We start from the raw sequence: 26,106 nt of genomic DNA on the forward strand, positions 1-26,106 counted from the left end.
GAGAGTGAGAAAGGAAGGAAAGTCGTTTTTCCCTTTCCGATGGAATCGCACTAAGGGATGAAAACCACATTTCAGTGGTGATACTGGTGACTGAGTAGGAGAAAGCCTCGATTATTCAGTTTTGGTGTGTCCTTGATTTTACTACTTTGCATGATGTCGTTTCAAATCCCTTTTGGAGTGTGTGGTTGGGGACCTCGCAGTCCCCCAAAAAAAAAAGAAAGAGAAATAATAGCGGCTGTATGCGACAGTGACTTTGATTGGCGGTAAGAAATTTAAAACCAGATTCCAGAGTCCCTTCGGGTTTGATGGATGGGGTGTGTGTGTTGGGTCGTGCACACAGTGATATGAACTCTAATGCACCATGAATATCGTTCCGCTCTGACTGACGATGGAGCTGGGCTAGAAATTAAAATAAGCAATTCATGCATTATGAACGACCATAATAACGAAATGGATTGGGCTCGTTCGGAGCGAACGGAACTCCGGGGTTTGCTATGTTGTGGCACGTGGAGCACAAATTCTGCACAGAGCTATCCGATAGAATATGTGTAGCGTTGCCTAGCTGTTGCGAACTTTGTGTCTGCGCGGCGATGGAAATGCAAGAGACAGAAATTAATTATATAATATGTATGGACAAAGCGACTCTCTGCTGCTGGCTGCCAGTGCCGAGGAAGATGCCATAAATGTATGGTTGAATGTCAGAATATATTCGTATGTATGTATACCTGTGGTACCGTAATGGGACTGAGCTTCTGTGAGCGATCGAACACCGAACCCTGTGCGAAACGAAACGTAATGCGGAAGAGGAGGGTTGTTTAATAAATTAGAAGCTTTGATATGATAGCGAGCAGATTGTGCCCAGCGATCTCAAATGTAAATGATAGAGAACTTGACTTGGGCTGGAGGGGCCGGCAATGAATGTGCGCTCATAATTGCGATTTCGCGTTATCTTTCTCTATTTGACCGGTGTCCCGTTACGGAAGATTATGCTTCCGGCAATAATAATATGAAAGAAATGAACATGATTTGAACATTTCAAACATGAAACATGTGAATCAACGGACCGGCAACTATTTTAGATTACACTGAGAAAAAAAAACAAATGTTTTCGAATTTTCTGTTCTAATTTTCTGTGTAACTGTGTAAACTCGTCGAATAGATTGAACAAGCAGAATAGAAGGATTGGAGCATCAAGATGAAAAACAAAAGCACAGTTTTTGAAGTTTGACGTTCCATATTTCGATATCATTTGCAGACAAATTATCTGTAAATAATTGTTCAGTTCTTCTTAGATTCGAGTTATAGCCTTAAGCGCCACTTAACATATTAAGGGCCGCTCACGAGTGATCTTGTGTTTCGCGTTCCGTCTGTTACGAATGTATCACGGAATAGCCCGTGTTTTGTACACTTGATGGTTCAATCATTGGTCTGTCAATAATCTAACAAGGCCTCCCGATGGCTCGCCTTCGTCTCATCCACACCGAAGGAAACGATCTCATTCGTGGAATCCGAACAAATGAAGCGTACAAGTTTGCCCCAAAACATGCGGTTGGTTAATGTGTTAAGGTGTTCTTTGTGCAGTTATGTTAATTCAGGTCTATCCGGAGAGTAACTATGAAAATTGAGAATAACTTGAAAAAAGAGCTTTTGGAATGTAGCGTTCACAGTTATCCGTTCTAAGTTCTGTTTTTTATAGGTTCATTTATCATCGATATTCACGTCAAAGCTATTACCCTATTCGTAAAAGATATTCCATCCTTCCGTTTTATGACTATGAAGTTCACAACTTCTCTGTTTTTAACATCTCGAAAACGGGAATCTTTCACATATTTCAACACACCGCGGCGGAAGATTGTCATAAGCAACCTATAAAGCGAACTAGGAGAAAACTCCCAGACATGCTAGATACTGTGTGACGTATCGTTCGTTTAGTTTACCATTTAAATCAGCACGAGTTAACAAAACATATTCCTGGGTAACCTGAGAAAGCTACCAAAAGAACTTTTTGATGATAATCTGATATCGCGTATTCGGTGTTAGTAGTGCAAGCAACCCTCAAAACCATAGGACGAAGGCTCGAATCACAAATCCAAATCTAGTTCTACAATCTATAACTTAGAACCTAGAGCATGGGAATCTATATCAAAAATTAAAAAACTATAAATAGCCAAATCTGGAATCTGCATCGTGAACACCAATCCACAACCTGCCCATTGAAGACGATCGAACCAAGAGTCACGAAAACTAAACCGTATTTCATATCATTTAAAGGATACTACTTCATACAGGAGACGATTTTTTTCAGGGCTTCCAATTGATATATGAAAAGACAAAAAAATACAGATTTTGAACAATGAAAAAACTTAATTCAAATGCAATTACAGACCTATGCCAAAATCCCGTCTGTGCCCCTACGTCCAGGCCTATCAACTTTTGCCATGTTTTCTTTAAAAGAATTCTATTGATATTAAACTCGTAACATTTTTATGTCGCGATTTACATGTTCTGCAAACATTTTTTCTATTTGGAAACACGTCAAGTACATGTCAAACGCGAGAATTTACACACTTAAATGTTCAGGAGTCTCCATACAAAAATGCCATGTATTCCAGAAACTATAAAAGATAAGTCGCGATTTACATGTTCTGCAAACATTTTTTCTATTTGGAAACACGTCAAGTACATGTCAAACGCGAGAATTTACACAATAAAATGTTCAGGAGTCTCCATACAAAAATGCTATGCTAACTATAAAAAGATAAGTCGCGATTTACATGTTCTGCAAACATTTTTTCTATTTGGAAACACGTCAAGTACATGTCAAACGCGAGAATTTACACACTAAAATGTTCAGGAGTCTCCATACAAAAATGCCATGTATTCCAGAAACTATAAAAGATAAGAGGTCTTGTCTTGGCGTTAAACGAAATTAGAATTAGTAATATTTTTTCAAAGTTGTTGTTAGAAAAACTTTTTTTCTGTAAAAGTACCTATCTTCCGATGTATGAGTGACTTGTTGTAAATTGTAAAATATGTGAATAGCTTTTATTTGAGAACTTTAGAAAAATTTAGAAAAATGCGTTTTTAAGAAAAATGAATTTCCATTTTTATTTTATTTTTTTCAGTGTAACTTTTATTTTAAAAATTCTGAAATTTGGTTATGAAAATCGAAACAATTTCCTACATTTCATTCTTTGACCAGAATTTTGTAGATATTAATGTTTATGAATCATAAATTTTTGTAAAAAAAAATTATAGCCCTTTTCAAAAAGTTGTCTACTTTTTTTCGAAGATTTCAAGTATGCGAAGTTGCTTAAATGACCAATGTCATTACACCCACAAAGTTTCACTGCAATCTGAATGGTCAGTCAAGTTGGCATGAAAGACGTCTATTGTCACTCGGGGAATAAGAATCATTTCTTGATGAATTTACGAGATTTTCGCACCGAAAGATTTGGACATTCACTATGTTGTCATACATTTAATAATTGCAATATAACAAGAAATAAAAAATAAACATAAAACATGATTTTTTCAACAGTTAGCTTGTTTAAACAGAGTTGAAATAAAAAATTTCCAATTTTCCATATACAGGTCGGACTCGATTATCCGGGATTCGATTATCCAGAGTATTTTATTTTTGATTTTAGGAAATTTTGAATAATTTGTATAATAATTCTACATTGAATAGCTAATATAGGTATCAAAAGAAAGGGCTTGACTAGTAGAATGCAGTTATTGATGAAAAATGCAAATCCAAGATGGCGGCCACCACAAAATGGCAGATAACATATTTTCTCAGAACCCCATCAATATGGGTATCAAACGAAAGGGCTTGACTAGTAGAACACAGTTATTTATGAAAAATGCAAATCCAAGATGGCGGCCACTACAAAATGGCGGATTGCATATTTTTCAGAACTCCATCAATATGGGTATCGAATGAAAGGGCTTGACTAGTAGAACACAGTTATTTATGAAAAATTCAAATCCAAGATGGCGACCTCTACAAAATGGCGGATTACCTATTTTCTCAGAACCCCATCAATATGGGTATCAAATGAAAAGGCTTGACTATTAGAACACATTTATGAAAAATGCCCAAAAGTGTATCAAAAGAAAGTTCTCGACTAGTAGAACAGCAGATAATGAAAAATCCAATTGCAAAATGGCCGCAGTCCCCAAACAACTAATTACTTTTTGAATGGGTTCATTCAGCATGACCTGTTTCTATGTATGTTTGAATGTTTGTTGGGTTGTCCCACATTAATAGAAAATTTACCCCGTTCCTGTTGAATGATTGATCTGAAATTTGGAACATACATTTAATTCTACTGTCATTATAAAACTGCGTATTCCATGATCTTGAAAAATTAAATTTGGCCGCCGCAAAAAAATGGCTGAATGGCTCGATTTGGAGAATACACTACACTATGAACAACATAAATTCGAAAAGGTCGCCGCTAAAAAATGGTCGACTATGTATTTTTTGCAATCCCCTCAATATTGGTATCAAATGAAATGTTTTGACTAATAGAATACAGTACAGGTCGGACTCGATTATATACAGACTCGATTACATGTGATTCGATTATATACAATTTTGGACTCGATTATATTCAGTCAAAGAACAAATTGTGGAGCGATTAAAGAACTTTATTTTAATTGATAGAAACAATCTAGTTCAATATCAATTTTGAGGATAAAATTAATAATAACACATTAAAAATTATAAACTTTTAAGTGTTTCACTTCCAAAATGTTATTGAAATTCACTAATTCAGTTGTTCCACTGCTATATCCTTAGCATATTTTTCAATGTAGAATCAGTTTGAAGCAACAGAGTCCGAAACAAAAAAAAAAGTTCTGTAACTCTGTCATTGTTCAAATTCGAACATATGCATAGGAGGATTTTTTTCATCAAATATGATCATCTATCACCTCCTGAGAGAATCTGGATAAATTTTTTTTTTTCATGTGAGAAAGGTGTTTTCTGACTTTAAGGGGATGAATCAAAAATCAAATTTCTCTTTTATTGTCAAAAAACGAAAAATACATGCAAAAAAAAAACAAACAAATAAAAAAATTGTTTTGACCCGATTATCCGGAGTGAAAAAAAAATCAATACACCGGATAATCGAGTCCGACCTGTATTTCCATAATGGGTTTTTTCAAGGCCACGGAGTTTAGGTTATATTTTCCGACAAAGGAGTGACTGTTTCCCATCTCCTCAAATTACCGCATCATGGAACCCGTTTTGACAGCAATGAACATATAAAAAAGAATTCGCTGCGTGGACTGAAGGTAATCCCTGAATACAAATACAAAAAGTCTTTCAATGACTGCATTGTTCGTTGAAAAGATTTTGTTGCTTCAGAAAGGGCCTATTTTACAGGCTATAGTATAAATTTAGATGATGAATGTAGTATTTTCTCCAAAACACAAATTCCTGGTATATATTTGACAGAATGTATATTGAAATTCAACTAATATCTTATCTGAATATTAATTTCAACCATGCGGTCGTGAATCGAACTCTCCAACTTTTCTATATAATGTATACGAAAAAATTAAGAATAAATTATATAATAATGACTTATACCAACAAAATACAACTTAGCAAAATATTGCTATTTTTTGGAATTGAAGCCCAAATACAACTCTCAACTGATCATAGTTTTCTATGAAATAATTTAACCGTTAATATTTGTTTTAGTCATGATTGAACTTATTAATTTAGAAGCCTCTTTAATTCAAAAAATCATCATCATTCAAGTCGTCCCGCTCCAATAATCAAACAGCAGTCTTTCTCAATGCTGATGTCACACATAATGGTTTTGCTCGATTCTACGGAAGAATAAATGATAGATATCGCACTGTATGGTGCAATTTTGCTCGGTGGGAGCACCGCGTCGATTTGCATGCCGTCTGCTGAAGAGTGCCTCTGTATTTTTGCATCACATCATATTTGAATCTGTACTGCGGCGTGTGTTTAAAATTTCTGAAACAAGAGCGCTACGTTTGGGGTGCAAAATTTCGAGTGATAATACTTCTTTGTCAGTTGTACAAAGTGGTAAGTCAATCATTTCATTCGAAAGATAATTGACCCAAACATTTATTTTAATATCTCAAAACTGCTCCGAAAGCAAACTATTGAAATCACAAAAATCTATGAATATGAGTATGTACATGCTTGAAAGTCCATCCTAGTCAAGATTTGTCGATGCATTTCGTTGGCTGTCAGCGAAAGTTCTCTAAATATTGTGCTCACCCTGGCAAATCTCAGTTTCTATTTTGCTACTTGAATTTTTTTTTTCGCCACAGATTGCATCTTCAGAATATGCCAGAAGCAATCATAGTGTAGAGCGGAATCGAAGCAGAAGAGAAATATTAAATAGGAGGTACGTCGTTGGTTTTCATACCGTGGAGATTATACGAATTGTTGATTTTATGCGTTATCAAATAGAAAACAGTAGTGTGTGACACACATATATAATAGCCTGGAACCGCACTGTATGTAGTACGGGAAAAATGCCGCGATACATACTGAATGCGTTACGTGTATTGTTCTGAGTGTGTACTGTTCTCGCGAGGACAAGAATGAATCATAAATCAACCATTTTCAGCTGCGTGTACAAAACTACACAAAACTTTCCTTTCCAGGGCATCTAAAACTTTCGACTAAAGAGTTATTTAAAAATTTTCGATGTTTTCTAAAAATCTATTTAATACTAGCTTACTTGGCAAACTTCGTCCCACCCACAATTGCTTTTCTGATTTAAATAATTTCGAACGCTCACGTTCCCCGGAAATTATTTTTCTGTACGCGATCTATATTCGCAGTATATAATTTCTTTCTTGACATATACACCTGACGCAGACTGAGACACTTCAATCCTGATACTGACTGTTCAAATCCGTTGCTCCGTTCTTGAGTTAAATCGTGAGGAACGAACACAACCATTTTTGGAAGAATGTCGGCAGTGAGAATTGAACTCGTGACCTTTAGCGTTAGAGGTATGAATGTTTCCACAACGGCAGATCGTCTCCATCTATTTAATATTTATGTTTGCCTGAAGAGAGCTTCTATAAATTCAGGAGTGTGTTTGGATTTATTGCTGTAATGATGTTGTTTTGAATCATAGAGCGTTTAAGCTTTCTCAGTTTATTTCGCCTCTAGCCTTGAAAATGACCAAATTGAAATACCAAACTAAATAATCCGGCCTTGAGAGATACTATTTGGAAAGCCTTGCTGCTTCGATGACTGATAAATCGTGAATGACTGATTTGTGATTTTTTCAATCGATCATTCAACTTTCGTGATTTCAATATTTTCGGGTTGAAAGTGACGTAAGATATTTTTCAATGTTGAGAGTTGTGTTCTTCGATGAAAAACTGAAGTTGAAATACTGTTTCGATGGTGTTGCTTACGCTTCAGCAGTCATCACATAATAGTTTCGGTTCGGATTTTCTGTTACCGTTCGGCTTCTGCTGAGATGCTTTGTTCTGCATTGGAAATGTAATTTTGCTAGGAGATACTGAAAAAGCACTTAGATATTCAAGAAGTTCAGTATTCTAGTTTCAGTGCTCTAGACAGCGAGAAATCAACAGTATGGGAAGTGGGGGCATAGTGGTCACCATAAGGAATATGCCCATTTCCAGCGCCCACATACCGATTCAATTCCCGTTTCTCTAAGAATATTATAGTTCAACTCATTGTTCTTCAAGATAGCAAACGGCTTTTACTATAAAAATTTAAAATAGTTCTTTATAGTAGCTTTTCATCATTAGGAAAAAAGGTGAAAAATCGAACTGGAGGTAAAGGTGTCACCTAGTGGGAGCAAAGTGATCACCCGCACATATCAAGCTAAATGGGATAGATTTATGCGTTTTTTTCGTCCAAATTTGTTCAAATCATATTTGATATAGTAGGTACATGTATGAAATAAGCATGGCCTATTCACCTAGATTCTCAATTTAAAATTTCTCTTGCAAACAAAAACGTAGTAAAAAACACATAACGTTCCGCATAAAGAGGCTTGGTTTAGTTGGAATGACATATTCATCCAGGGTCAAAGCCACAAAAGGATCTTCTCCAAGAGCAAAAAGTGATGACGTATATCAGCGTTAATAAACAGAACATTGTATGTTGTTATTCACCCATGACCACTTTGCCCCCAAACATAAAAATAATTTCTATGCTAATTAATCGCTGAGATTGAACAAAATATCTGTTCACCTCTCCTAGAATATGTGAACAGTCGTCCAAACTGATGATTTGTCCAATATATCAGATTGAATAAACTAAATTTCACGAGAAATTCCTATGATACCATGCGCACTGAACTATGGCCAGATGGCTATCGAGAGAGTAATTTCTGTTTTTATTTGTATTTTGACATGCTACAGCTCTACTGTAGTACGGAGTGACTCGAAAGTCATTAAATTGAATAAACTAAATTTCACGAGAAATTCGAGAAATTCGATTTTTCGACGTGGATGTTCACAACGAATTCTATACTTTTGAAGAGCAAAACGGATCCAAACGAAACTTTCGCCACTTTCAGAACAGACTTCTGTCAATACATTCCAGAATCTACCACTAGGGATGCTGTTCTAAAATGAACACTGATTCCGGATTCTACGCATTCACGTCGCTCCAAAATTACTTCATAACACTGTATCTCGCAAAATTGGCTGTACTTCGTCTTGCCGCCACCGTATTATTGCCTGAGTAATTCAGGTTCGCTCAAGCATAGCAATACGGCTCAACCTTGGCTGTTGAGAAAATGCTGCCAATGCTGTCTCGCTAATGGTTATATTTCTGCAAACTGATGTTGCGTTCGACTTGCAAAGGAGAGTGCGTCGCCCTCTATCGTACCCAAATTACGGCACATTTCATCCTGCTGCAATTTGTTGCTTACGTCACTCGAAAAGCCTATGATTTCTCCGCATCGATTAAGTTTTTTTTCTGTTATTGTGTTGCTGCTTTCCCCCACGACATGTTGATGCGAGAAGCTCGCAATCGCACCGGCAGAGGGTTTTTTTCATCTCTGAATCGCGTCCAACGAAAACAACAATATTTGCATATCGTGAACTGCTTAACCACCAACTTCACCCAACCTACCCCCGCCGTTTCACGGAATCTATTCGTTTTTCAAATTACTGTTGTTTGTGTGCGTTTGTGTGTGGTCGCCATCACATCTGTGTATCTGTGTTCCGCTGCAATTCCATTTGGGTAGTGGTGATGCCAAACTTAACCACCAGTTGTAGTATGCGGTACCGTATTACTGTCTGGCCGTTTGGCAAACGGACTTCTGTTTTTTGAGCTCGTGGCCTCAAATATGTGCCGATTTGGGGCCAGTAAACGCGCGCTCTGTGACGTTTATTTTGTGCTGCGCTTCGATGCCGCTCCGTTCTAATGGGGCCGCAGTGGGAAGAAAACGATGGTGGCGACCTGACATTAGAAACGACTCGAACCCAGTTTGATGAGCGATGGCATTTTAACCAAGATAATTTCCTCTACCATCGCCGCCACCCCCACCATAGGGATTATTTGGAAAGTGGGGAAGGTGTGCGATCGGTCCAACTTGGAGTGTCGAACTTTGTCATGAGGTAGGCATTCTACTTCATCGCCGCGCGCGTGAAAATTTGTTCACCAATCCACCAACTAATTAAGCAATAATTAACCGAAACAGCAGCTTGCACACGCTGCCGGAATCGGTTGGACTTGGTGCTTAACACGCCGCCAAATTAAATTCTACGTTCACTAGAAATGTTAAATGTGTGGGAGTGGTGTTCCTCTCAGTGTTCGCAGCTGATCAGCGTGTCATTCGGCTCGGATTTTAATGCGATGATTGTTCTGCTGGGCCGGTGAATTAGTTGAATGTATGCAACGTGCTTGTTATATTGTTTTGGTTTTTTAATTAATTTGTCTGTTTATCACTGATCTGATATGCGTCAGCTTTCAGTGTGAGAATAAGAAGACTCACCAAAAGCAACATATCTGTTATGAGATAAAGTTTGCAATCATAAATTCTGTTTCTCAAAACTGTGTTTAACATTTTACTTTTTAGGAGGTATATAGTCTTTCCAATGAATTTGTTGTTGTTTTTTTTATCTAAAAGAGTCGGGTCAAAATCGACTGTTTTAATTGGCTAATTCGGCGGTTTGGACGTTAATATTACAAAGTATTCATCGTAGCCGGAATGTATTTCAACCTTGAACCGTTTACTTGACAGCTTCAGCTACCCAAACAAGGACTATTTCTCAGCATTGATGTAAAAAAATCGGATTTAAAAGCTCACAACGCTTTGTGGGTATGCTATCATTCCAAGCGGTTACTAATTGGATTACAAATTTCCGCCGCACCGCGTTTCCCAGCAACCTCACTACTGTGTACATTTATATTTGTACCGAACGTGATCGTGAACCTGTCGTGCGCGGGTCGCGGCATGGTTATGTTTTTCACAGATATCAAGCCAAGTTGGATAGTGGGTTCCACGCATGGGAGCATGCCAGATTTCGTGGAATGGAACAAAACGGGCGGAGAGGGAGGAGGACAACCAGTATCAACATTATTAGTATTTACCGCATGCCGGAGTTTAAATATGAGCGCGGTGTTGTTGGGAAGTCCCTCGCTGCTAGTAGTATCAGAATTGTGGGTAATAGTTTCATTAATTTGTGTCAGTTAGTTTCAGACGCATTGCACCGTGTGCGTCTGTGTGCTGGAATGATACTGTCTGTGGGTGGTGGGATGTTTCTCAACTTGTTCTCTTGGAGTTATGTTTACCGTTCGGAAGTACATTTATTCGACGTAACTCCAGGGGGTATTCCAGTCGGGGTCATCTCATAGATTTGTTTTCTCTTTTAGCCCTTCCGGCAGGAGTTTGAGAGTTTGATATTAAAATTCGTATGAATTTTTCATGGTGATCTCATTGATTGTTGAATAACGAACGTGATAATAAACATACCTGTACCAGTGAACAGATCTTCACAGAAAATCTTCTTCCAAAAGCTATATTATACATGGTGTTATGTAGTTGAATCTTTCAGCAGGTAGTAGAAAATAATATTTGATGGAAACATTGTAGGGCGTTGTGTCCAGGACAGTACCGCATTCTTAACGCTGGATTGCGATATTATTCATCTCTTACGATATTATTGAAGAATGCATCGAAAATTTTAGTGGCCCTCGAAGTTCGAAGTTTTCTGCTGAACGAAGCCGATGTGAACGATAGACAACACACACCATTGTTGATTGAACAGGTAGCTCACTTGGTCACGCGTCGCCTCTAGTAAAATCAACTGAAGATGATTGATTCATGATTCATTTTTTCCCTCTCGAGAATAATACACAAGCTGTTGATCCACTGATTATGCATCGCAAGCGTTATTCTTCTTCTTGGGGTTATAGCTATAACAACTAAGGCTACTATAATGGCTATTTATTCAATTGACATCTTCTTGGATGGTACTAACGTTCCCAGTGTAACTTTTGTCTTTTCAACGTAGGTATTACTTGCGTGATATTTTTTAGTAATACTTAGTTGAGAATTTCTATGCCAAATGACACGCCTTGAATGTATTCTGGAGTGACAAGTTCTAGAATACACGTGACCACAATGCAAGTCGGAAAAAATTTTCTTTGACGAAATGTATGAATGTTCCAGCACCACCATTATTTCACATTTCTAGCAAACAAGACATTGAAAGCCGCTTGAAGGTAACCATTTCAATCTACATTCGGCATCGCATAAAAAAACAACAATGTGCGCATGTGATGCAAAAAAGTACACAAAAACTTTCCACCAGACTGCATGGAAACCGACGCTTTGTATAATTCAATCCAGTTCCACCTTGGATTTGCGGTTGCGAACATAATCGCACTGCGATTTGATGTTCATTGCTCACTGGCAGGAAAGTGTAATAGTAAATGAGGATGATGATGTTTTGAATTATAGAGACTTTAAATTTTCTTGTATCAAATGAAAGCTGTTTGATCAAGGTAATTAGAGTTGCTATTGACCTAGTTAGCAAAAACATATATTAATTTTAAAAAAAATAAAAAACAGAAGAAATCGACTATCTATTTCTATCCGATATTTTTGCCCACTGTAATCACACACACAAAGATAAAAGTGTGTTCGTAAAATAAAAAAAAAATCTCGACTTCGCACTCTGTTCCCTAATTTTTCGACGTAGGATTACGTCTTTCGAAAACATATTGTGGGGTACAAATTGAAAAACGAAAATCGATCACATCGTGAAAAATGTTCGATTTCAAACGCTTATTGCTCAGTCATTTCATGATGGATTGATGAGATTTTTGCGTCAATCGATTTCGGCACTTCACAATATTTTTTTACATTGAATAAATAATACATGTAATGAAACTAACCATCGAACAATTAAAAAATCTGAATACCTTGTTCTGATTGGTCGAAATGGAAGATACAAGCTTCCTCTTTTACCCACAATTATTTCTCAGTCATTTTCTGATCAGTTTGGGTACTCCATAACAATTGATTGTAGTGAAAATGAACATAACATAATAATATATTTTATGAAACTACAGACTTCAAAATCAAGATACCTGAGGAAACCAGCATTTTTTATTTTTGGCAGACTTATCTCATTTCTTAACTAGGCGAACCTAGCCAGAATTTTCACCTGCCCCCGGGCTTCTGAATGCCAAAGGGGGACTAGGCTCTGCGGAATGCACGTATCTGCATGCTCGTGCTGTTTCAGTCCTGACCGAGAAATTGTCGGACAATCGCGCAGGTGCTAAGGATGACCGACTTTTGGATGCCGGCCAATTCCTTCTCCATATTCAACACCTTTAGCGCTTCCAGAAGTGTCTTCGGGACAATTCCAGTTCCAGAGAGAACGACTGGAACAATTCTTGGGACCTCCCTTAGCCCCCACAGTTCCTTGAGCTCCACGGCCAATGGTCGGTACTTGCAGATTTTGCGACCGTGGGTCTCCTCCAGATTCTGGTTCAGTGGAATAGCGACATCGATGATGGTGACTTTGCGGTCGCTCTTGTCGTAAACCATTATATCTGGCCGGTTGTGGTGGATCGAGAGGTCGGTCAGAACAGTGCGATCCCAGTACAGCTTGAAACGGTCATTTTCCAGGACAGGTGCAGGCAGGTACCGGTAGTTTGGTACGTTGTCTTCCAGTAGAGCACATTGGAGCGCCAGTTGTCGATGAACAATACGGGCCACGTTGTTGTGGCGCTCGGTGTAGGCTGCGTTGGCCAAAACGGGACAGCCTCCCATAATGTGCTCTATGTTTTCACCTGGTTGATGGCACATCCGGCAAATGTCATCAACGTCTTGATGCCAGACGTACCGCCTGCAGTTTCTCGTCGGCATTATCCTGTCCTGGATGGCTATCATGTCGGCTTCTACTACTGAAGAGAGTTCACCACGCGTTAGCCACAGATTAGATGCGGCCTTGTCGACGTGTGGCCGGTCCAGTTGATGGGGGTGGGCACCATGCACTGCCTTCTGCTTCCAAGCTGCAATCTTCTCCTCCACTGTCTGCAGATTGCAGTTGAGTTGGTACTCCGCTTGCGCCAAGTGCAGAGCGCTGTATCCTCTGTCGGCGGCGCAGACAGCCCGGTATAGCGCGTTTTGGTTGGCGCGTTCTGCGAAGTACTCGCGCAGTTGTCGTACCTGGGCAACACACAGTGCAGATATGTCGACTATTCCAAGTCCCCCTTCTTTGCGTGGCAGTGAAACTCTCTCCAGTGCCGATTGAGGATGGTGCATTCCGGCCTCTTTAAATGCTTTCCTCATCCTCCTCTCAAGGTCCTCTAGGTCAGTTTTGCTCCATTTGACTACACCAAAACTGAAGGTCAGCAGGGGAACCGCGAATGTGTTGATCGCGCGTACCTTGTTCCCCGCGTTGAGGAAAGTCCTCAGGACACAGTTCACTCGACTCAAGAACTTGTCTCGCAGCTCCGTCTTGATGTCGGAGTGGCGAATCCCGGTGAGCTGTCGGAATCCAAGATATTTATAGGATTCGCCACGAACCATGTCTCTTATGAACTCGCCGTCATAGACCTCGTAACCTCCGGATTCGGTAAGCTGCCCTTTCAGCATATGGACACAGCGGCACTTGTCAAGGCCGAACTCCATGCAGATGTCCCTGCTTATGTCTTCGACAACCCGGATAGCTACACCTAGACGCTGACGTGAATCAGCGTAGACCTTGAGATCATCCATGTAGAAGGTATGGGTTACTTCTTCGTGGGCGCCGTCGCCATACCTTATTTTATAGCCATGACCGTTTCTATTGAGCGTCCTACTGAGGGGGTCAGTGCCAGACAAAACCAAAGCGGGCTGAAAGAGTCGCCTTGGAATATCCCCCTCTTTATCTGCAGCGTTCTAGACTGCAACACATTTTCCCCATCACTGAGGTGCAGAGACGTACTCCACTGCCTCATCGCATGCTGCAGGAACCTAACGACGACGGGATCAATTTTGTAGAGCTCCAATACCCGGACGAGAAACGAGTGAGGTATGGAGTCATAAGCCTTCCTGTAATCGATGTAGGCCATACTTAGGTTCCGCTGGTTATATACCGCCTGGCCGACTATGGCTGCGTCGATGATGGCCTGGTCTTTGCAGCCATGCGTATTTTTCCTGCATCCTTTCTGCTCTTCTGCGATGATGTGATACTGTTCGCAGTGAGCAGAAACTTTGGCGGTAATTATGCTGCTCAGTATTTTGTACAGACTCGATAGGCACGTTATCGGTCTGTACTTTGATGGGTTCAATGTGTTGCTGTCTTTCGGGAGGAGGAAGGTGACGCCACGGGTGGCGAATTCAGGAAGGTTGTGTGGGTCACGTAGCACCTTGTTGAAGCACTCAGCTATCTTTGGATGTGCGACGGTCAGCTTCTTGTGCCAAAAGTTCTGGACACCATCGGGGCCCGGTGCTGCCCAGTTCCTCAGGTACCGCGAGGCTTCGCGGACATCGTTCTCTCCGACGATGATAGCTGGCATCTCTCCAATTTCACCACAACTCTCCTCCTCCCGTCTTAACCACATTTGCCCGTCGCGATGTTCTACTGGGGTCTCCCAAATACCAGCCCAGAAGTTCGTCACATCGCTAATATCTGGCAAACCTTCGCGGTAGTCGGGCTTCTCGTCGCTAATGTGGTCGTAGAACGCTTTTTCGTTATCTCTGAACATCCGATTTTGTTCCTGGCGCTTTGCAGAGTCAGAGTAACGTTTCAGCCGTTTAGTTAGGACGCTCAATTGCTGTACCAATTGTTTTTTTTTTTTTTTTTTTTTTTTTTTATATCTGTATTATAGTGACTTTCAACTCATTTGGCTGGTTCGTCACTTTTACTTCCATTTTTGGAAGAATGTCGGGAGTGAGAATTGAACTCGTGACCTTGAGCGTGAGAGGCATGGATGTTACCACTACGCCAGATCGCCTCCTCAAAAAAAAAATCAAAAATCAGCATTGCAAAAACATACAAAATGGAAGAACCTTTGTTGCCACCTATATGTGTTCCCCAACACAAACTTCAAGACCAATGTGCCAAGTTGGGGGAACTTTTGTTCTCATCGAAACGTGATCCCTAACACTGACTTCAAAACCAAGGAGCCTGGGGAATCGGCCTTGTCACACAGAATATTCTATCATTTCTATCATGTCATACAGAATATTCTATCATCTACAGATTTTTCGCCAAATTTCAGATACAGAATCTGTATATACAGAATTACCGATTTTCAGCAAATATACAGAATTTCAAGATTTTTTTAAACTCAGTTTTCAATATTAAATTAATCACAATGCATTTTCTCTGTCTACCTTCTTGCTAATAAACTTTGTTTTTTGACGTAGGACTACGTCTTTTTTATTTCCATACCGGAGTGTAAAATCAAAGTTTCGAAAACGAAAGCGTTACGCCGGAGACTGAGATTATGAGCGTTAATAGCTCCTAAACAACTGAACGAAATGGTGTAATAAACAAAAAAGATAAAATATCTACGCGTTATATACTTTTTACTTTTTGATCCAAAAACTTGTTTCATTAGCCTTAAAATTGCTTTCAAAACAGGCTATTGAATTCACCAATCGGTATATAAGCGAGCGCCGCTCGGAAATCCACTCAGTTATAATTGAATAGCAATTGGAGCATGTTGTCGCTGTTGTGGTGAAGCTATCTTCATTCATCATGAAAGCGCTGTGAGGGAACGCAGAAGCGTCGAATTTTACCTCGGAATAGTTAAAAATCCCCCTAAAGCCAAAAGGCGAAGAGAAGGCCAAGAGACCAAGAGAGTATCAGCATCGAAAATTAGTTCCTTTTGATGCATCGGAGCAGTCGCCACACACACACACGCGCAACTCTTTCCGTTTGGTGGTTATCGAGTTTTCATTAACCACTGGTGGACTTCCAGAAGAATCGAGAAGAATCCGGAAAGATGTCATCGTTGCTGAAAAATAATCTGCCAGTCCCCCATGGAATTGAAAGTTACATTCAAGCGAAAGAGTTTATTTTAAGGTTTTCTATCCATATAATACTGCGACCAAATACATTTGGTTTTGTGATTTTTCAATCAAGTGCAATTAGCAGGAAAGCTTTTGAAGATTATTCTTCCCTATCAGTAGAATATGAATCCAATATTGGATGCGCGCGCAACGGAGAATATTTTGCATCGCAAAAATCATATAATTTTCAATCGATTATTGCCATAGTAAACCAAACCTTCTCTCGATTCAAGCACGCACAAAAAGTATACTTAAGCGATATTCTGGTGGTGAAACGCATTCAGTATGTTCCGAACTGTGAGGGAGCGCAGAAGAGCCGATCCATCAGGAGGGGAAGAGAAGACGACCAAGAGAGTACCAGCATCGAAAATTGGTTCCGCTTGAGGCATCGGAGCAGCCACCACACACACACATACACGCGCGCAACGCTTTTCGTTTAGTGGTTATCGAATTAGCATTAACCACTGGTGGACTCAAGAAGAATCGAGAAAAATCAGGAAAGATGTCATCGTTGCTGAATTTTTTTTTGGTTTATTTTAACTGTCACCAAATACATTTGGTTTTGTGATTTTTTCAATCAAGTGCAGTTAGCAGGAAAACTTCTGAAGATTATTCTTCCCCATCAGTAGAATATTTTCGTATCCAATATTGGATGCATAAAACATTCATTCAGAATGGATTCAGATTCAAATTCAAACAAATGATCACTAAATCGACGATAGTCCTACGTCAACCTTGCGGTTATACCACAGATATAAACCACTTCCTGTTTTTCGTTGAGTCATGAAGATACCTTCAGTTATAATCGGTTAGCTCTTACAATGATGAACTCTATTTTGAAAGCGAAGAACTACATATCGTCTTAAGGAGGAGCGTGAAGGATGAAATTGACGGAACTTTTTAAATGAATTCAAAATGAAAATAAATCTCTCTTTTCATTTTTTACGTTAGTTTTTTGCTACAGATTTTTTGTTGAAAATATGGATATACAGATTTTTTTCTGAAAATTTTACAGAATTAAAAGTGGTAACCCTAGGCCTTACAAATATATGCAAGTCGGGTACATTTTGAGTGATATTTTTGAATGAGTGATGAGTGAGTGATACTATTAATTCTAACAAACAAAATTAAAATTTTAACATTAATGTTAGCTGCTTCGTGAAATTCCATATCCGACCGATCATGCATTGTAAATTAAAATTGTATATGGTAGCGGTGGTGTTAAAATGGCCTGAAATATGAAACGATTTAGTTCAAATTTCATAAATGAAAAACCAATGTGTGTTCCCGATCGAGAACGAATCGTCCGATTTAAAATATCTGTTTGATGTGTTCATCTTCACCAAAGGAAAGTTCATGCAGCGAGAAAAATTTGAAAATTGATGGAATATTCGAAAAAGTGATTAGGTGCTATTAGTCCAATAGAAATTTGCATTGAGGCATATAGCATCGTGTTCCGTTGGGTTTGAAGCGAAAATTGATAATTGTTTCCATAATTGTGATAATTGTGTAATTAGCATGCAAGAAACAGTCTAACGGAATCCAATGTGAACTATGCGGTCGTGAGTCAGGTGAAATGTGCATATTCTTATATATAAAACATAGATGTTATCGATCTCGAATGCACATGCAATTTACAACCAGATCTGCTAATTTTTCATTAATAGTTCACACGAAATGGATATACCGTTTTGTCTCAAATTCCGAACACTTAAGCTTTGGTGGTCATTTTGGATACAATAGAGCCTTCTTTTTTTTATCTGTATTATAGTGACTTTCAACACTTTTGTCTGGTTCGTCACTTTTTACGTCCATTTTTGGAAGAATGTCGGGAGTGAGAATTGAACTCGTGATCTTCAGTGTGAGAGGTATGGATGTTACCACTACGCCAGATCGCCTCCTCATAGAGCCTTCTTTTTAACTTGACTACAATAAAATTGATTTACAAATAAATATTCATGGTGAAAAACTAAAAATATGTTTAATCACTTTTGTCTCAAATTCCGAACACCATTTTTGTCACTAACTCATATTCCGAACACTTTTGTCTCAAATTCCGAACAGCAAAGATGCATTTCTTAAAAAAATCATACCTTTTGAACTACTGGACCGATTCATATGATCGATATATCAAATTAAAGTCAATAAGCTAGTCTTCTTTGGAAAAATGTTATACTCGCAAAAAAAAATGGATTTTGCTTTCGTAATTATTGATTGTATTTGGTTTTTATAATGAAAACTATAAAAAGCAAATACAATCAATAATTACGAAAGCAAATCCATTTTTTTTTCGAGACCAAGGCCGCTATATCGGTATCGATACCTGTAAATGATGCTAAAATGAAGTCTATAACCAAACGAATGTCAAGGTTTTGATTATTAAATTATTTATAACATGAAAGTTCAGTAAATTCACATTGAGAAACTAATTTTACTAATTTCACTAATTGTAATGAAGATTTCTGCATAAAACATCGTTTTTTCATCCATTTATTGTAGATTCGTACAAATTCTAGCACTTACCATAAAAACAACAAACAAAATAATTGAAAAAACTACTTAAACTGAAAAATTAACGATGCTTGTTTTTACAGAATTTGCGAACGTAAAAATTTAATCATTGGTTTTGACTGTCACTTTTTTGCAAATACTCAATATTATAAATTATAGGAGAAAACAGAAACATAGACAAAGATTAAAATTGCACCGCGGTGTGCTTTCTTTCATTCACAACACATACTATCGACTTTTTGAAGCGATTTTGCTCTCTGACGTCGTGTCGGGAAAACCACGGACGTTGATGTTGGCTGCTCGCTGGCTGAAGCAGGATAAGACGTCTGGGATCCTTGCGACAAACAGCTTGGGACCGAATTGAATGGACTCGACTTCTTGGTACAGCACGAGCCACTACGGCTAAGGTAAGGTAAGGAAGGACACGGTGAGGAAAAGTAAAGCAAAATAAGGTAAGAAAAGAAAAGGTAAAATAAGATGAGGAAAGAGTGAGGATGTGAGGATGTTATGATATGAGGGTGGAAAAGAGGTAAGGAATGGTAAGGAAATGTAAGATAAAATAAGGTAAGATAAGTGAGTCCTAACAGACTTTTCTCTCTTTCTCCCTTATAAGGTTATCTAAACAAGGAACCAGTTTTCAATCAATATAAGGCGCAGAAGAGAACTCGCGGTGAAGTCGAAAGGCAAAAAACGTTTAAAATATGTTTTTATGATTGAATTATACGTTCGTGTATTGTTCTGACTGGCGCCTACTGATTTTCAATATTAAATATGTTGTGTTTTATTGTCCAATTGGTGATGCTTGTTTGCAAAGGTTACAAAGCATATTTATGGATGGTAATTTGTAAAAAAAAAACTTATCCATTCAATTTACCTTAACACTTTTAGCCCCGCGCGTTGAAAATAGTTGTTGACAGAAACATGATTCTTTTTCTTGGTGAAACAGAATTTTCTTCTAAGACTCAAAAAAACACACGTCATGGCATGAATGTATCAATGTGACCGTTATTTATTGATAATGAAACCACATAAAATATCACAGCTGCTCGACAATATTTTGATTGATTATTTTTGGTAACAAATGTTATCGAATGGCACTCCCACTACTATTCAACCCCATGTAGATTACTACCAATTAATGCATACTCAAAGTGTGAACATATCCACACAAAGTGAAAAATGGGAAACCGCATACTCGCAACCACTACAGATAACAATCGATGCTTACGCAGGGAAACATAACATAGGCCAACAAGAAACGTGAGATGATTAAATACACTCGACCAGAAAGCAAAGTGTGAAAGAGACATTTTCAAGTCATTTTGATTTTTAATCATAAGTTGATGCATTCAAAATAACCTAAAATAAACTATTTAATGAAAGACGTTTAACTACAGCGATAATATTTATGATTAGATTGAAAATTTCCGTTTCGGCTTTGATTGTGAATTTTGCACATTTAATGAACATTCATAAAAATCTAGCATTCAACCTAGCTTAACCAATCTAAATCAACGATTGTACAGCACAATGTTTAATTGCGATGATCATACATATAGAAAACTCGAAATTTCCCCATCCCCTTTGCACGCTATGAAAATGATAACGCTGATTTCCAATTCGGAAAAAGACAAAAAAAACTAATTACAAGAAATTCTCTCGAGTATGAAATTAAGCCGAAAACTGGAAGAATGTGTCGTACCCAATACCACCCCCCGCTAAAATCGAAAACCCTCTCGCAATCGATTGTAGGTTTAGAACAAAGAAAAATCCCACTACACCAGGCCAAATAATATCGGGAGGCCATCTACAATGAAAAGTGGCGCGGAAGCGTGGCGGAGCGCGTAGCAATATTTAAAATTCAATCCCCCTCTCACAGTTGACTTGTTTTCCGCACAGGATATTCACAACCTCTTTTGCTCCTTCGTTTGGCTGCTTTCGGTGGCAGACGCGGGAAAGGAAAAAGAACCCTCTTCTGTGTTGGTACTCTGTGCAGCAAGAGCAGCGGTGCGATTTCAGCTATAACAATACATTGTACTGAATCCAAGAAAAATATCTCCCTGACGAAAAAAAAGCATGACGAGGAGGGTTATTTTTACGTATACGCAAACGTGAAATTTCGGCCCTTTTTTCACGGTCCTATAGCTAGACCTAACGCGATCCTTCGGACGATGGATTCGGATATCGAATTGAAAAAGGGGGATAGAATCTGGGAATCCGATCGGTTGCAATAAGAACGAGAAATTTAATTATGGGATAACCTCGATTAGTGCTACTGAGCCGCTCGAACAGTTAATGATAGCAGCGCAAACCAATCATCGAGATTCCGAATTTTGAAGATTTCAGCGGATGTTTTACTGACGATGAATTCCGTATTTCGCACCATTCTGAATGGAAATATAATTGACATTTGGTTATAGGAAAACTTTGAGATAGTTTTTGTTTCCCATCTCAAGCCTACCCAAGGCACCGGTTGAAGAGGGAGTTCTTCTAATCACAAGTGCACCAGGACGTCACCTTCGAATCCGACACGGTGGAAGTTTGTTACATATTTGCTATTCATCCGTTCTTATCTTCAAACCAATTGTCGCACGGGGTTATGGGGTATGAAGAATCACTTCTTCAGTGATCATCTGCGCATGCTAGAGAGAGCACAATATCAGGCGCCAACGACGAGACATTGGAAAACATATACCTAGTACCGGAGCTGTCTCAAGATAAAGGGGATCACAGCATTACACAGAGATCGAAAACTCCTAGCTCCTGGCGCTGCTGCTCGTGCAGGGGGAGCTCCTTTACGGAATTAATACTGTGTCAGGCAATGAATAAATTAGCATGCGAAATTGATGCGTCGCTCTGCTTCCTGAAGCGGTGTAGCACGCATATGGGAGTTGGGAGTTTTACTATCCTACTATCCTGCATCTGGGTTAGGTGGTAGGAGGTAATCAATCTCGCTGATTGACGCCTAATACGATTAAGGATTGTATTTTATATCGCACTCAGAAAACTATTTGCAGTGCTGAAAGTGAGAATTTTTATCTTAGTTTCGGTAAGTATGTGTGGAAAGTGGTTTGAACGATTTCGAACGATTTTCGATCAGTTGGTAACTGAATCGCGTCAACACAACCAGTCTTCTGCCAGTGTGGGACTCCGTGTATTGCTTTGAAAGATGGGCAAATGTTGTGGCTTTCGATGGAGAATACTTTGAATAAAGTATACAGTTAGTTTAATGATTCAGTCGAATGTCTTTTTTAATCAAAATTAATTTATCAATCGACTGGATTAAGGGAGTAGAACACTAAGAACATCATGAAAAGTATGTAATTTTCGCGATTTTTTTAAACGAAAAAATAAATTACTATGATTAATCTGATATCATAGTTTTATTAGGGTTATATATACAAACAAAACCCTAACAAACAAAAAATGGTGTCAATTGGACTATCCCCTGAATAGCCGTAACCGGTAGCCAAAACCTTGTAAACTGGTGGGAGTTCTACAGGTTTTTCTAGTGGATCGATTTCAACCGATGATTTTTTTACGTAATCTTGATAATATTTCCTGTCATCGTACGTAGGATTTTTTCAACATATTGATTTTTGAAAAAATGGTGACATTTTTTGCGAAAGAATTGCGTTTTTGCCTTAAAAATCGAGACAAAACATTCACCAAAATTGTATTTTTCAAAATATCAGAAAAAATCTACGTTAGATGACAGAAAAATTAGTGGAGAATCTGTGAAAATTTGTTTTTATCAAAATCGGATGGACCGTTCCGGAGGTAGAATTCCCACCAGTTTGAAAATCTTAGTTTCGAGAAAAACGCGTTTTAAATTTTGGATCCACGCTCCTTACGCAGTCAACAAAAACTACAGTAAAGTAGACAACCCAGAAAAAATTTTGAGCAAAACCACAGAAAATTTTGAGAAAAACTACAGTAAAGTAGACAACCCAGAGAAAATTTTGAGCCAGAAATCCTTTTTTGATTTTTTTTTTCAAGATTCGATGGTGTACTAAGTGTACTTAAGTGTTAAAATCGAAGGAAAAGGATCGCTGAAGACCAATAAATCTTCCGAAACTGTAGCCTATACAAGGCTAAAGCAAAATTTGATGATTGATACAAATGATTTTTGGAGAAGGTCTACGTCTTAAAGTAAGAAAACCGAAACAGAAAACAAGTCACATGTTTATGAAATACAGTGGAACCCCGTTTATCCGCGAGCGGATGATCCGCGGTGCGGATTATCCACGAAAACGAGTTCTATAGAGCTCCCCAAAATTTGTCAGTGTGACTTGAAGACTTGCTCTTTTGTTTTGGTTATGGCTTTTATATTATTTTACCACTGGTGCGCACGACCTTACAGATGGATAGTTAAATGATTCGTTTATTGATAAAACATAGTTTTCAGGCTGAAATATCCTTATTTCGTGTTTACACCTCATATTTTAGCGATTTTAGTTATCCGCGGTGACCTAGTCCGACTATTTCGCGGATAATCGGGGTTCTACTGTAGTTTCAACGTTTATATCCATTTAAGTGCAAATAAATTTCGATGATTTGCATACCAATCGAATCAAAAATTCTGTAAGATTTGTTTGGTATTTCCGATTACGATTATATTACGATTCCTCAATCCGTAAATGGCATTAAAATACAAAGAAATTTCCTCCGACTTGCACTGTGATCACGCGTATTCTAGAGCTTGCCACTCAGAATGCATTCAAGGCGTGTTATTTGGCATAGAAATCTTAACTAAGTACTAATAAAAATGACGCAAGTAATACTACGTTGAGACGGCGAAGTTCCTCTAGGAACGTTAGTGCCATTGAAGAAGAAGAAGAAGAAAATGTTTTATAATTTTATATAAAATTTTAGAATTTTATGAATGAAAATAATGCGGTCAAAGTATTCACAGTCTAAGCGCAGTCTAAGTAGAGTTGAGCAAATCAAAATATGGTCGAATAAACGATCCCACCACACTGTTGGAGTTGGACAAACGTTTTCCAATTGACTTTAAACTGCATTTAACGAACAATACCGGCTGTAGCTTCATAATTTCTATTATTTTGCGTGAACAAGAGTTGAATAGAGGTTTTGGCGATAAGTACTTTAGGTATTATTAAGCATAGAGCTGAACAAAACTATCATAATAACGTCACACTGAGGGGGTATTGTTAGTTAGGTTGCTAAAGCTACCGCCACCACAACACAATCGATATTGGATTCTCTGTAGCCGTTCTGCGGAAGGTGCTGCATGATATAGTTTATAGATTATTTCTTTGGGAATGATATTTTTGGGAGCATTGGAGACTTAGTTATATTGAGAGATACTGAAAAACTACTTGGATATTCAATCTGTTCAGTGTTTCAATGTCGCTCTAGACAGCGAGCGATCAAAAGAACATTAATATGGTGAGGCTGAAAATTTGAAAATTTCATAGTTTCGCTGCCTTGAGAATGGTTTGCGCCGCTCAGGGCAAGCATATAGTTTGCTTACATTACATCAGCACAGAAATATGAAGGAAATTGAACTATTTAGTTCTACGTCTCTGGTTATGTGCACAACATAATCTACCCGTCTTTATTGATGCCCAGATTGAAACGATAGTAACAATGTAAAAAAAAAACTTCTACCACGTATCAAAAACATCGGTCAGCATCAAACCTATCCCAAAATCATCTACGCCATTAGGCAGCCCAGACTTCAATGCACTGGTTCATTTACTTTTGATCAAGAAGGAACAGCGTATCTGTAGGTCCCCCGTTTATTTCCAAAAATTTTAACAAAAATGTTAATTTTAGATACTTTCATGCCTTCAATAAAAAGTTTGAGTTTTTTTATCTCATTTTGTTCTCTAGTTATGAATTTTCAAACAACTGGCAGAATTTATGACCATGTTAGGTAGTTTGTTTCAGCCAGTCATAGGTTTATTTATTGTGAAAAATGCGTTGAAATATTTCCAATCAACTGATCAATAAATGGTTCAGTTCGAAATCAATCATAGTGTCTTCAACATGTCCAACATGCTCGATATTTTCCTGTGAAACGTAATTCTGCGTTAACACAAAATCCACATGTAATTTCGCCTGGGAGCCATACGTTTCATCCCCAGACAGTCGCAATTGAAACTGGTCATATGATTTTGCAATTGCATTTTTGGGTAGATGTACAAGTTTTCAAAAAAAAATCGGAGAAGATCGAAGCAGCGGCCTGTCAAATTGTCATGGAATTGCCTAGTAATCTGTTTTACAGTGCGATTTGTGTCATGTCAGCATATTGTTAATAATTCTATACAACAACAACAAGGTCTCGACGGTATTTCCAGTGATACAAGAATTTCCGGCTGGGATTTTTTTTCTCTCGCAGCGCGCCCAGTCTGCCTGTCTCTTCCGAGTACTGACAAACGGTAGGCAGCAGCGTGATGTTTGTCAGTTTGTCACCCGACTAGCGAGGCATTTTTTCAACTGTCTCGCAAGTACACAGCTGTCTCGCATCATTCATCCACTAACTGGCAAAGCTGGATACCCCCACTAGCAATGCTGTAACTGCGCGTTCTGTAGTGCATATGCAACTCGAGTAGCCAACCCATCACAAGTGGGTGCATAGGAGCACGGGGTGTGAAAAGAAAAGCGCCACTGTGCGATCACTTACAGAATGTGGTGCACCGCACCAATGGCACTAGGTGCTACCAATGATGTTCACTTTCATTTTCGTTAACTTCTTTTTCTTCTTTATCTCCCATCGTGATTTGGTGCAACGAGAGGAAACAAGAGCTGCATTCAACATCCCGTAATGATACACAACAGACAAGAGAAGACCGAGGCGAAAGCGAAATGCAAACAGATGTAGCATCTATGCCAGTGTTCAGGATAAAGTAAGTATAAGCGGGTACTCAATTACCCACCGTAAAACAATTTTTTTTTGCTAATGAAAGGATGACGACATCCGGACGAAACAAGAAGGATGATGTGGAAAAGAAGTATGACATCGACTGGAAAATCTCTTATGCGATAATTAATCGTTCGATAAATCATACTTCTAAATATCAATGTCCCTCATGAGTTATGATTCACATAC

The 26,106-nt window shown here is 38.5% G+C and overlaps 1 protein-coding gene across 10 annotated transcripts in view; it reads right to left on the reverse strand.

Annotated features, from left to right (window-relative positions):
• LOC129773573 (AF4/FMR2 family member lilli) overlaps window positions 1–26,106 on the reverse strand; it is a 190,019-nt gene that overhangs the window by 135,811 nt on the left and 28,102 nt on the right. The gene's annotated exons all lie outside the window — the stretch shown is intronic.

Source organism: Toxorhynchites rutilus, chromosome 3 (assembly GCF_029784135.1).
Source record: "Toxorhynchites rutilus septentrionalis strain SRP chromosome 3, ASM2978413v1, whole genome shotgun sequence".
NCBI classification, from domain to species: Eukaryota; Metazoa; Arthropoda; class Insecta; order Diptera; family Culicidae; genus Toxorhynchites; species Toxorhynchites rutilus.